Source organism: Hippocampus bargibanti, linkage group LG11, assembly GCF_051943395.1.
Source record: "Hippocampus bargibanti isolate YZ-2025 linkage group LG11, ASM5194339v1, whole genome shotgun sequence".
In the NCBI taxonomy this organism is placed as follows: domain Eukaryota; kingdom Metazoa; phylum Chordata; class Actinopteri; order Syngnathiformes; family Syngnathidae; genus Hippocampus; species Hippocampus bargibanti.
The window spans coordinates 15,778,129-15,789,393 of NC_142744.1; positions in this window are offsets into that span (position 1 = coordinate 15,778,129).

Sequence of the window (11,265 nt, forward strand, 5' to 3'; positions counted from 1 at the left end):
GCATGTGGACGCACTTTTCCACCTCCATGGTATCATGACGGATGAGCCGAAGCATTACATGGTCGTGGCGTCCGTCGACCAACCTACAACACATCGCATGATGCAACTTCTGCGTGCGCCTCCACGCTGCGGGAAGTACGACGCACTCAAACAACTGCTGCTCAGAAGGTTCACTTTTTCGGCAGACAGATTCTTTTCCCTTCCCAGACTAGGCGATGGAATGGCAGTGGATCTCATGGACAAAATTCTGTCGCTTTTAGGCTCGGATGAAGGCGGATTCCTTTTCCCACATGTATTCTTCCGCCAGCTACCACCCTCAGTGCACGCCGTGCTAGCTAACTCGACGTTCCTGACCACCGGCGACTATCGAAATTTGGCGGAAGAAGCGGATCGAGTGTTTCTGGCGACACGGCGGTTCGCCGTGCAAAGTGTGACGGCCGAACCCCTCGGTGAAGCGGCATCAAGCATCGATCTGATCTTCGTGGCCGTAGTGGTCACGCAGAAACGACACGAGAAGGCCCTCTGTTTTTTCCACCAGCGATTTGGCGCCAAGGCTCGACGCTGCGTACCTCCCTGCACCTACGAGGCTCCGGGAAACTCCAGCGCCGGCGCCCAATTGCAGCCGTGGACGCTGGCAACGAATGCGAGCTGCTTTTCATTGCGGATTCCTAGTCAGGAAGACTTTACCTCGTGGACAGCGGATCACAAGTCAGCAGATTTTTTATGTGCTCACACACTACTTGTGGACATTGCTAACCGTCGTTTGATTGACGCCATCTGGTTCGCCACTTTTCCGTGTGAGGCTGGAGGGCTCGGACCATTGACGCAAGATAATTATTTAACGTCGGGTAACGTTTATGAACACCTGCTGACCGATTATCTGTCGCTAACTACTCCCGCCTTTTCCAATTCTAATACAAAATACGGGGTAGAGCATTTAATTCCCACGGTTGGCCCGCCAGCTTTTGCCCGCACTTGTCGCCTCGGCGCGACAAAATTGGCAATGGCGAAAGGGGAGTTCGCGATGATGGTGCGCTTTGGCATCGTGAGGCGTTGGCCTCACCCTTACACATGGTGCCCAAAAGTGACGGTTCTTGGCGGCCGTGCGGTGATTTTCATCAACTTAATAACATAACCAGACATGACCGTTACCCCATCCTGCACATCCAAGATTTTTCTGCACGTTTGACCAGCGCCATGATCTTTTCTAAAGTCGATCTAGTGGATATGTGCGAAGGGGTCCCGCCCTCCTCTCCGATGTGTCTACAGTTCGCACTCGTCCTGTGGTTCCGCAGGAGTGGCGTCTGCGAATTTGTAATTCTATTCATTCCCTCTCACACCCTGGCGTCCGGGCGTCAGTCAAACTACTTGGGACCAAGTTTGTCTGACCCGGGTTATGGAAGGACGTCAGGAAGTGGGCAGCTGCACGCGTGGCATGTCAGCGCGCCAAAATCCACAGGCACACCCAGGCAAACCTGGAAACTTTTCTGATTCCGGACAGGAGATTCACACTTTTTGAAGAAGAAAAAACAAATTTATGGTGACATTTTGAATCTAACAAAACACTATTCAAGGAATCAATACGACATTTTGACACACGATTGTGTAATAATGAAAAGAAACCAACCAACCAAATGTGTTCGCACCAAGAAAGTATGCAAACTGCTAACGGGAAGGTCATGCCTACAGTATTAATCGAAATTGTTTCGGATTAATTGTATTTGAAAGAATTGGTAAAGAGCTTTATCCATTTTAAAGTTTGCTTTGTAATATAGACGAAAACAGTTCCGATTGGGGGTTTGGTTATCTTGCTTTCAACCGCTAGAGGGCAGCAGAGTGCTTCTCTGACACTCAAATGTAATTTTAGGCCAGGCTGGTAGATGTCAGCAGACAACAAACGCTGTTCCAGTAGGAATGCCAATTTGGTGACAGGTTTGAAAAACCTCAAAATCTCTCTCTCACAGGTGATGTCATGCATGAAACTAAAATAAATCTGCTGTCTTGTTCTACAATTTCTCCTCAAATATTACAGAGAGCACCTGTGCTTTTTGTGTTGGAGACTTCGTATGTGCATTTTACAGCTATAAACGCAGATTTTAAGTTTATTAAAAACATTCCATTGTCTGAGGTTGTCCATAAGTGTGAATGTGTCAGTGTTATTTTTTTTTCACTGTGGTTGGCTATCAACCAGTTCACAATGTACCGTGTTTCTTCGTCGTGACCCTCATGAGGACGAACTCAATGAAAAATTAATGGGTGTATGGTGTTACCAGATCTCTGAATGGTTGAGTACTGATACAAGATACAGTGAGACCTCAACTTAAGAACTTAATTGGTTCCCAGACAGAGTGTGTAAGGCGAAAAGTATGTATCTCAAAAAAAAAAATTCCAATAGGAAACCATTAAAATGGGAATAATCCGTTCCCGGGTTTCCATAAAATATACTTTTCAACTAAATAAGCCTTAGAACTACACACAGCATACCTTATTCTATGTATAATAAATGTGCTATTGTATTGTAATGAAAGAAATACACTGCATTGTATCATAAAGTCACTTTATTTACATTTGTGATGGTCATTTATGGCTTGATGGAATGGCGTTGGAGGTCGAAGGTCAAAGGGAATTGCTGTTTGGAAAGAGAGGCGCATTACATGACGACTGTAATTAAATAAATAAACTGTGCTGTAGAATAAAGTTTCATTTACCTTCTTGATGGTCGTTGATGGCTTATGGAAGGAGAGTCACCTTCCATAAGGACTGTTGGTAACTTAACCTCTGGTGCTGTTCGGTCGTGTGCTTCCGCCGAAGATCACTCCGCCAGCCGTGGTGGGTGTGTATTATGAAAATAGTGCTTATTATAAGGTTTAATTGTCATAAATTTGACGTTTGTAAGATAAAAAGTTTGTAAGTTGAAGTCTCACTGTACTTCTTATAGGTTTGGCATTGTCATGAAGGCTGCTAATATAAGCCACTGCTTCAGGGGGGGGGTGGGGGAGAGGTGTGTTCTACTCACCAATAGTGAGCACTGATCATTTTATTCACCTCTTTCCACTGCAGATCCCCACGTGCTTTTAACCCCAACCAGGTTTACGCAACGTTACGCAAGTGACTTTTTTGGGGTCTTTTGTCAAACGTTTACTGTGTCACAATACATCTTGAGCCTTGACCAGGTCACAACACCTTCAACCAACCATCCATTTCGTTCATCTTAATGAGTGTCACAGGCATGCTGGAGCCTATCCGAGCTGTCTTCGGGCAGTAGGTGCGGGACATCCTGGTTGCCAGCCAAGCACAGATCATGCAAGGGCAAATAATTATCCATGCTCATACTCACTTCTAGGGACAATTTAGCCTGCCATGCATATTTTCTAAATGTTGGAGTAAACCAGAGTGCCCGGAGAAAACCTACATAGGCATAGGGAGAACATGCAAACTCCGCAATTGAACCCTGCGACGTACTAACCAGTCAATTACCATGCTGCCATCATAAAATATCAGAAAGGATATTAAATACATAGTCCGCTGAGCAGGTTTGTGGGTATTGTGCACGTTTGTTTCTGCTGAGTAAAGCGCGGTGACAGACAGGTCTTGCTTTTCCACTGCAGTTTGAGAAAATAAAAAATCAAGTGGAGCCCAGCTGCTGACCTTTGAACCACCCAGGTCACTGCTCTGCTTTTAATGTGCATCACAGTATCCACTTTAAAGAGACAAGCATTCTAAGAAACTAAACATGTGAAGCTTCAATGCACCACTTGGCAAATAAGATTGAAAGAAAAACTAAAGCAGGAAAAAGTATTAAAGCAGTAAGCAAGTATTAAAGCAGAGTACACACCGTCCTAGAAATTGCTCTTAAAATACATAGCGTGCATATTCATGGCGGCCAAAGCCGCACACCGCAAACTACAGTTAGATGGGTGGGGTGAGTCGATCACAAAAATATCACTGCAAATTGTTTTGCCCCAAAGCTTCGTTGGCTACATGTTCGGTCTAGTCACTAGACTCTATTGCATGCCGTTCAGTGTGGCCAATAATAATAATAATAATAATAATAATAATAATAATAATAATAATAATAATAATAATAATAATAATTGGATTGGATTGGCCTTTGTTAGTCTCACAGTGGAGAAATTTACATTTCACAGCAGCAAAGTGATGAAAGGAATGAAAGTAGAAAAACACAATACATGAGCTGCTGGAAAGGCAGCCACTCTTGCGGCGCCGTCTTGAAGTCAAAAGAACAAAAAAAACACTAAACAAATAATATGACAGCACAAAGACAATATGACAAAACAAAGACACAGAGAGTAATTCATTCTTCAGGACTTGCTGTACCCTCTTTGTGATGACATGAAGCAGTTCTGCATGAAAGAGGAGAAGATCAAAGCGTCTTTCCACCAGTGGATCAGGGACATCATGGTGGAATGTGCACGTCGACTACAAGCTAAATGTTGAAAGCAAACACACAGCTGTAGCATCCATTGACGAAAAGAGATTGTCTCACATCTCCTGTCCCACATAAATCTGCTTCAATTCCAAGCCGCAACAGTTCCTGCGCTGACGCTCCTTTCTTCTTATCGCGGGCTCCTCAAGCCATGCATCCATCCAGCCGCAAACTGTCCAACAGCACAGACCTTTCCGCTGAACAAAGCGGGGCTGTGAAGATGCTGCCCATTACAGGCGCAAAAAAAGCACAATGGCCCCAGAGCTGTCCAGCGATGGCAGTCGAATGGCACCGACATTCCTCCCATTCAAAAACAGTACTGGCATATTCATGCTGCCGAAAAGGCGCAACCGCTCAGCACAGTCTCCTCCTTGATGAATGTCGTGGTCAAAAATGCTGAAAAACAATCCGTATCCATTCCACACGACGCATAACAACACAAAGTGACATAAGAAAACACAAAACAAGACAAAAACAACCAAAAAAAGCAAGGCTCATGAGAGGCCTTACTGACGGCTGCCTACTCTGGCGCCATCTTGGCCTTTTTTATAATAATAATAATAATAATAATAATAATAATAATAATACATTTAATTTACAAGTGCCTTTCTGAACACCCAAGGACACTTTACAATAAAAAGAATACATAAAGCAATGAATTCACGAATAAAACAATAATAATAAAACAGCAGATTAAACTAGACCATGAAAATAAGTTTAAAAAGGTGGGTTTTGAGGTGAGACTTGAAAGTAGGAAGGGAGTCAATGTTACGGATGTTGGGTGGAAGTAAGTTCCAGAGTTTGGGAGCGGAGCGGCTGAAAGCTCTGCACCCCATCGTGGTGAGAGGGGCAGAGGGCAACAGAGGTGGAGGGAGGAAGAGGATCTGAGGGCCCGAGAAGGAACGGAGATTTGAAGTAGGTCAGACAGATAGGGGGGCAAGGTTATGGCTTTATTTATTTATTTATTTATTTATTTATTTATTTATTTATTTATTTATTTATTTATTTTATTTTATGAAACTGTTTTGCACATTTACATTTGCATAGTATACAGTTGACATTTTTATTTTGTTATGCTTACAATATCTTGTTTTCTATCCTTTCACCCCCCCCCCCACCCCACCCCATTGGAAATTTCCCCATTGTGGGACGAATAAAGGTTTTCTGATTTCTGATTTTCTGATTTCTGAAATGTAAACCGAAGTATCTTGAAATCAATACGAAGTTGAAAAGGGAGCCAGTGGAGCTGCTGGAGAGGAGTGATGTGGTGAAAGGAGGGTTTTTTAGTGATGACTACTTTTGGACTAGTTGGAGATTATGGAGAAATTTTTGATTGACCCTGAAAAGAAGTGAGTTACAATAATCGATACGGGAGGTGGCGAGACTGTGCATAAGGATAGCAGTAGTCTGAGGGGTCATAGAGGGGCGGAGACGATTGATATTACGGAGGTGGAAATATGCAGACCGAGTTATGTTATTTATGTCTCCTCTTTTCCGCTTTTCCCTTCAAGTGTCGCCACGGCAAATCAGTGTCCTCCATCTAACCCGGTTTTGTGCCACCTCTTCTTTCACACCAGCTACCTTCATGTCCTCTTTGACAACATCCATAAACCTCCTCTTTGGTCTTCCTCTCTGTTTCCTGCCTGTCAGTTCGAGGCTCAGCAACCTTCTCCTGATATAGTCACTCACTCTCTCCCCTGGACATGCCCAAACCATCTCAGTCTGGCCTCTCTGACTTTCTCTCCAAAGCCTCTAATATGAGTTGTCCCTCTGAGATACTCATTCCTGCTCCTATCCAACCTGATCACTACCAAAGAAAACCTCAACATCTTCATTTGTGCTACCTCCAGCTCTGCTTCCTGTCTTTTTTTCAGTGGCATGTCTCCAGTCCAAACATCATGGCTGGTCTCACCACCGTTTTATACACTTTTCCTAGCTGAAACCGTTCTATGGCAAATCACACCTGACATTTTTCTCCAGCCGTTCCAGCCTGCCTGGGAACGCTTCTTCACCTCTGTTCCGCACTCTCCATTGTTCTGGACAGTTGACCCCAAGTACTTAAAATCCTCCGCCTTCTTTATCTCTTCTCCCTCACACACATATATTCCATCTTGCTGCAATTGATCTTCATTCCTCTCCTTTCCAGGGCAGACCTCCACATCTATAGTTTCTCCCCCATTTGTTCCCTGCTCTCGCTACGGATCACAATGTCCATTGATACTTCCATTGATACTGCAGTTAAAAAAAATCACTCAAAAGTCTCACAGCAATGAGCGCAAATGTTTGCTTGCAGAAAAATGACTCATGTCATGCTGTGGCTAATTTAAATGTATTGTATGATTTGTAGAAGACCTTATCATGATTTTGATTAGTGTCAAATTTGTGCAAGATAGAATGCAAGTAAGTTAATCTAAATGTCATAGCTTGCTACCTGCAAACAGAGGCTCACTGGCAATTGAGCAATTTTGTCACATCCGCACGAGGTAAATGCGAAAGACCTCGTCGGACAAAAAAAGGAGCTGGATTTGAAGTACTCGATGGAGACAATAGATGAGTTCAAAATGTTTTACTGAGACACTCCTTCCACACCTGATGGGCCCGTTTGAGGTGATGTTGCATGGACGGGACCTCCACCTGGCGCTCCAGGGTGTTGTGCGCGTACTCCACCCACGGCAAGTGGAGGGCCCACAACGCTGGACGGGGGAGACACACTCAACATAGAGCCGCTTCCAAGTCCTGGTTCTTGACGCCCCTATGGCCCTGCAGAAACGTTTCCATACCTTGGACACAAACTGTGGTCCCCGGTCCGACACGATGTCCATCGGGATCCCGTGGAGACGGACGACGTGGTTAACCATGAGTTGGGCTGTCTCAATGGTGGACGGCAACCTGGTTAACGGGATGAAGTAGGCCGACTTAGAGAAACGGTCCACCACCGTGAGGACGACCGTCTTGCCACGGGAAGGGGGAAGACCCGTGATGAAATCCAGGGAGATGTGGGACCAGGGTCGGGAGGGGACTGGCAGTGGCTGGAGAAGTCCCGCCGGGGGCTGGTGTGACATCTTCCCACAGGTGCATGCCGGGCATTCCTTCACAAAGTCGGCGACGTTCATCCGGAGCTCCGGCCACCAGAACCACTGGGCAACAAGGTGGATCGTCCTGTTGACTCCAGGGTGACAGGCGACCCAGGAGGCGTGTCCTCAGTGAAGCACGTAGCACGTGTAGTGCGGGGGGGACGAATAGTCAATCCACCGGACACTCCTTCGGTACCTGGTAACCAACTCGCGCCTCCTGAACCTTCTTCTCCACCTCCCACCTCAGAGCACCCAGGATTTGTTGCGCCAGCAGGATGCTGGTCGCGACCTCCTCCCTTGCCGCCGGCGCATGGATGAGCGACAGGGCGTCTGGTTTGGTATTTTGAGATCCGGGGCAGTAGGTGAGTGTGAAGTTGAAGCGGGTCAGGAACAGTGCCCACCGAGCCTGGCACGAATTAAGTCTCTTGGCCGACCGGATGGCCGCCAGGTTCCTGTGTTCGGTGAACACTGTGAAGGGATGTTTCGCCCCCTTGAACTAGTGTCTCCACTCCTGCAGAGCCAGGATGACTGCCAGCAGCTCCCGATTTCCCACGTCGTAGTGGGCCTCCGCAGGGCTGAGAAGACGAGAGAAGAATCAGAATCATCTTTATTGCCAAGTATGTAGAACACACAAGGAATTTGTTTCCGGTAGAACACGCTGCACTAGTATCGTCGTAAAAAAAACTGCTAAGTGGCACTATACAGTTCCATTTTGGCTACTGTTGAAAGAGTTCAAAGAGTTAATGGCTTGGGGGAAGAAGCTGTTTAAATGCCTGCTGGATTTGGTGCGCATGGATCGGTAGCGCCTGCCTGAGGGGAGTAGCTGGAAAAGGTGGTGGGGAGGGTGCGGAGGGTCCAGTAGGATTTTCCGCGCCCTAGTTTGGATTCTTGCAGTGTGCAAGTCCTCGAGAGTGGGTAGGGCGGTGCCAATGATTTTTCCGCCGTCCTAACTGTCCGTTGAAGTCGGATTTTGTCCATTTTTGTGGCGGCCCCGAACCAAACGGTGATGGAAGAACATAGGATGGATTCGATGACAGCCGTGTAGAAATGTTGCAGCACCTCCTGTGGCAGGCCATGCTTCTTTAGCAGCCTCAGGAAGTACATTCTCTGTTGGGCCTTTTTCAGAATAGAGTTGGTGTTGACCTCCCACTTCATGTCCTGGGAGACTGTGATTCCCAGGAACTTGAAGGTCTCAACGGTTGACACAAGGCAGTTGGATAGTGTGAGGGGTAGCTGTGGTGATGGATGTTTCCTGAAGTCCACGATCATCTCAACTGTCTTGAGCGTGTTCAGCTCCAGGTTGTGACGGCTGCACCAGAGCTCCAGCTGCTCCACTTGTTGTCGGTACGCAGACTCATCGCCGTCTTTGATGAGACCGATGACCGTGGTGTCGTCTGCGAACTTTATGAATTTGACAGCTGGGTGCGTTGAGGTGCAGTCGTTCGTGTAGAGAGAGAAGAGCAATGGAGAGAGGACGCATCCCAGCGGGGATCCAGTGCTCGTGGTTCGTGTTGTGGATGATATATTTCCCAGTCTGACCTGTTGTGTCCGTCCTGTCAGGAAGCTGAGGGTCCACTGACAGATCGTGGGGGACATACCAAGCTGGAGAAGTTTGGGGATGAGGAGTTCTGGGATGATGGTATTGAACGCAGAGCTGTAGTCCACAAACAGGATCCTTGCGTAGGTTCCTGTGTTGTCAAGGTGGTCGAGGATGTGGTGCAGTCCGATGTTGACTGCATCCTCCACAGACCTGTTTGCCCGGTAGGCAAACTGAAGAGGATCTAGCAGAGGTCCGGTGATGTTCTTTAGGTGGTTCAGCACGAGGCGTTCAAAGGACTTCATGACCACAGACGTCAGAGCAACAGGTCTATAGTCGTTCAATCCCGAGGGTGCTGGTTTCTTTGGAACTTGGACGATAGTAGACTGTTTGAAGCAGGATGGGACTTCACACTGCTCCAGGGATCTGTTGAAGATTTGTGTGAAGACCGGAGCCAGCTGGTCAGCGCAGACTCTCAGGCAGGAGGGGGACACTCTGTCAGGTCCTACAGCTTTCTTGATCTTCTGCTGCTTGAAGAGCCGTCTAACGTCCATTTCGTGGATCTGTAGGGCAGAGGGCGGAGATACGGTAGTTTCTGGTAATGGTGGGCAGACCAGGGAAATGGGGGTGTCCTTTTCAAATCGGCAAAAGTATGTATTTAACTCATCAGCCATACCATTGTTGTACACTGCTTGGGGGGAAGGTAAACGATAATTTGTTATTGCTTTCAGGCCATTCCACACCGATGCAGAGTCGTTAGCGGAGAACTGTTTGTTAAGCCTCTCCGCATAACTTTTCTTTGCGATGTTAATTTCCTTCGTCAGCCTGTTTCGGGCGAGTTTGTAAACTGCTCGATCGCCGCTTTTAAATGCGGATTCTTTCTCTTTCCTAAGCTGCCTGAGTTTGGGAGTAAACCATGGCTTGTTGTTGTTGAATGAGCGGAAGGACTTTGTTGGTACACACATGTCCTCACAGAAACTGATGTATGATGTTACAGTATCTGTGTATTCATCCAATGTGCCCGTTGAAGTTTCAAAGACGTTCCAATCAATGCAGTCTAAGCATTCTTGTAGCGATAACTTTGCTTCATCTGTCCATGTTTTAACTGTCTTGACTACCGGTTTTACACATTTGAGTTTCTGTTTGTATGTGGGAATTAAGTGGATTAAATAGTGGTCAGAAAGACCCAATGCTGCATGGGCAACAGACCGGTATGCGCCTTTGAGTGCTGTGTAACAATGATCTAGAATGTTTTCTCCTCTGGTGAAACAGTCAATATGCTGCTTATATTTGGGAAGTTCATGGTTTAAACGTGTTTGAGTAAAATCGCCCAAAATGATCAGGGGAGATTCTGGATATTTTAGTTCGAGATGGTTTACATGGTCCGCTAGCGTTTGTATACACGCGTTAGCATTAGCTTGTGGCGCGATGTACACGGCAACGAGAATAAAGGAAGCGAACTCACATGGGGAGTAGAATGGCTTGCAGTTGAGAGACAGCGATTCCAAACCAGGGCTGCAGTGTGCGTTGAGCATCGTGACATCGGTGCACCATTCTTCGTTGATGTAGAAGCATAGTCCACCGCCTTTGGATTTCCCCGATTGCTCCGTGTCACGGTCGGCCCGAAGGAGACGGAATCCGGGTAGGTGTAGCGCGGAATCCGGGTGGCGGTCACTGAGCCAAGTCTCAGTGAAGCACAGCGCAGCAGAGCGGGCAAACGTTTTATTGGTCTTTGTGAGAAGCAGAAGTTCGTCCATCTTGTTTGGTAGTGAGCGTAGATTAGCGACGTGGATCGATGGGAGCGGCGTTCGAAATCCACGCTGCCGTAGCTTGACGAGCACGCCGGCTCGCTTACCCCTCCTACGCCGGCATCTCAAAGCTCCGTACAGAGCTGCTACGCCGCTCGCGAGCAGCCCCGAAAAACCATGTAGATTTTGGTGTGTCGGTGAAAATAGTCCAAGAGTGGATTCCCCAATGCTCAGTAACTCTTCCCTCGTGTAACTGAGTCGCGTAGGTTCGCAAAAAACAAATGAAAATGACAAAACCAGGAACAATACTAGGGAGCGTGTGACCGAGGCTGCCATCCGCGGCGCCATCTTGGATCATAATATTTTATATATATATATATATATATATATATATATATATATATATATATATATATATATATATATATATATATATATATATATATATATATATATATA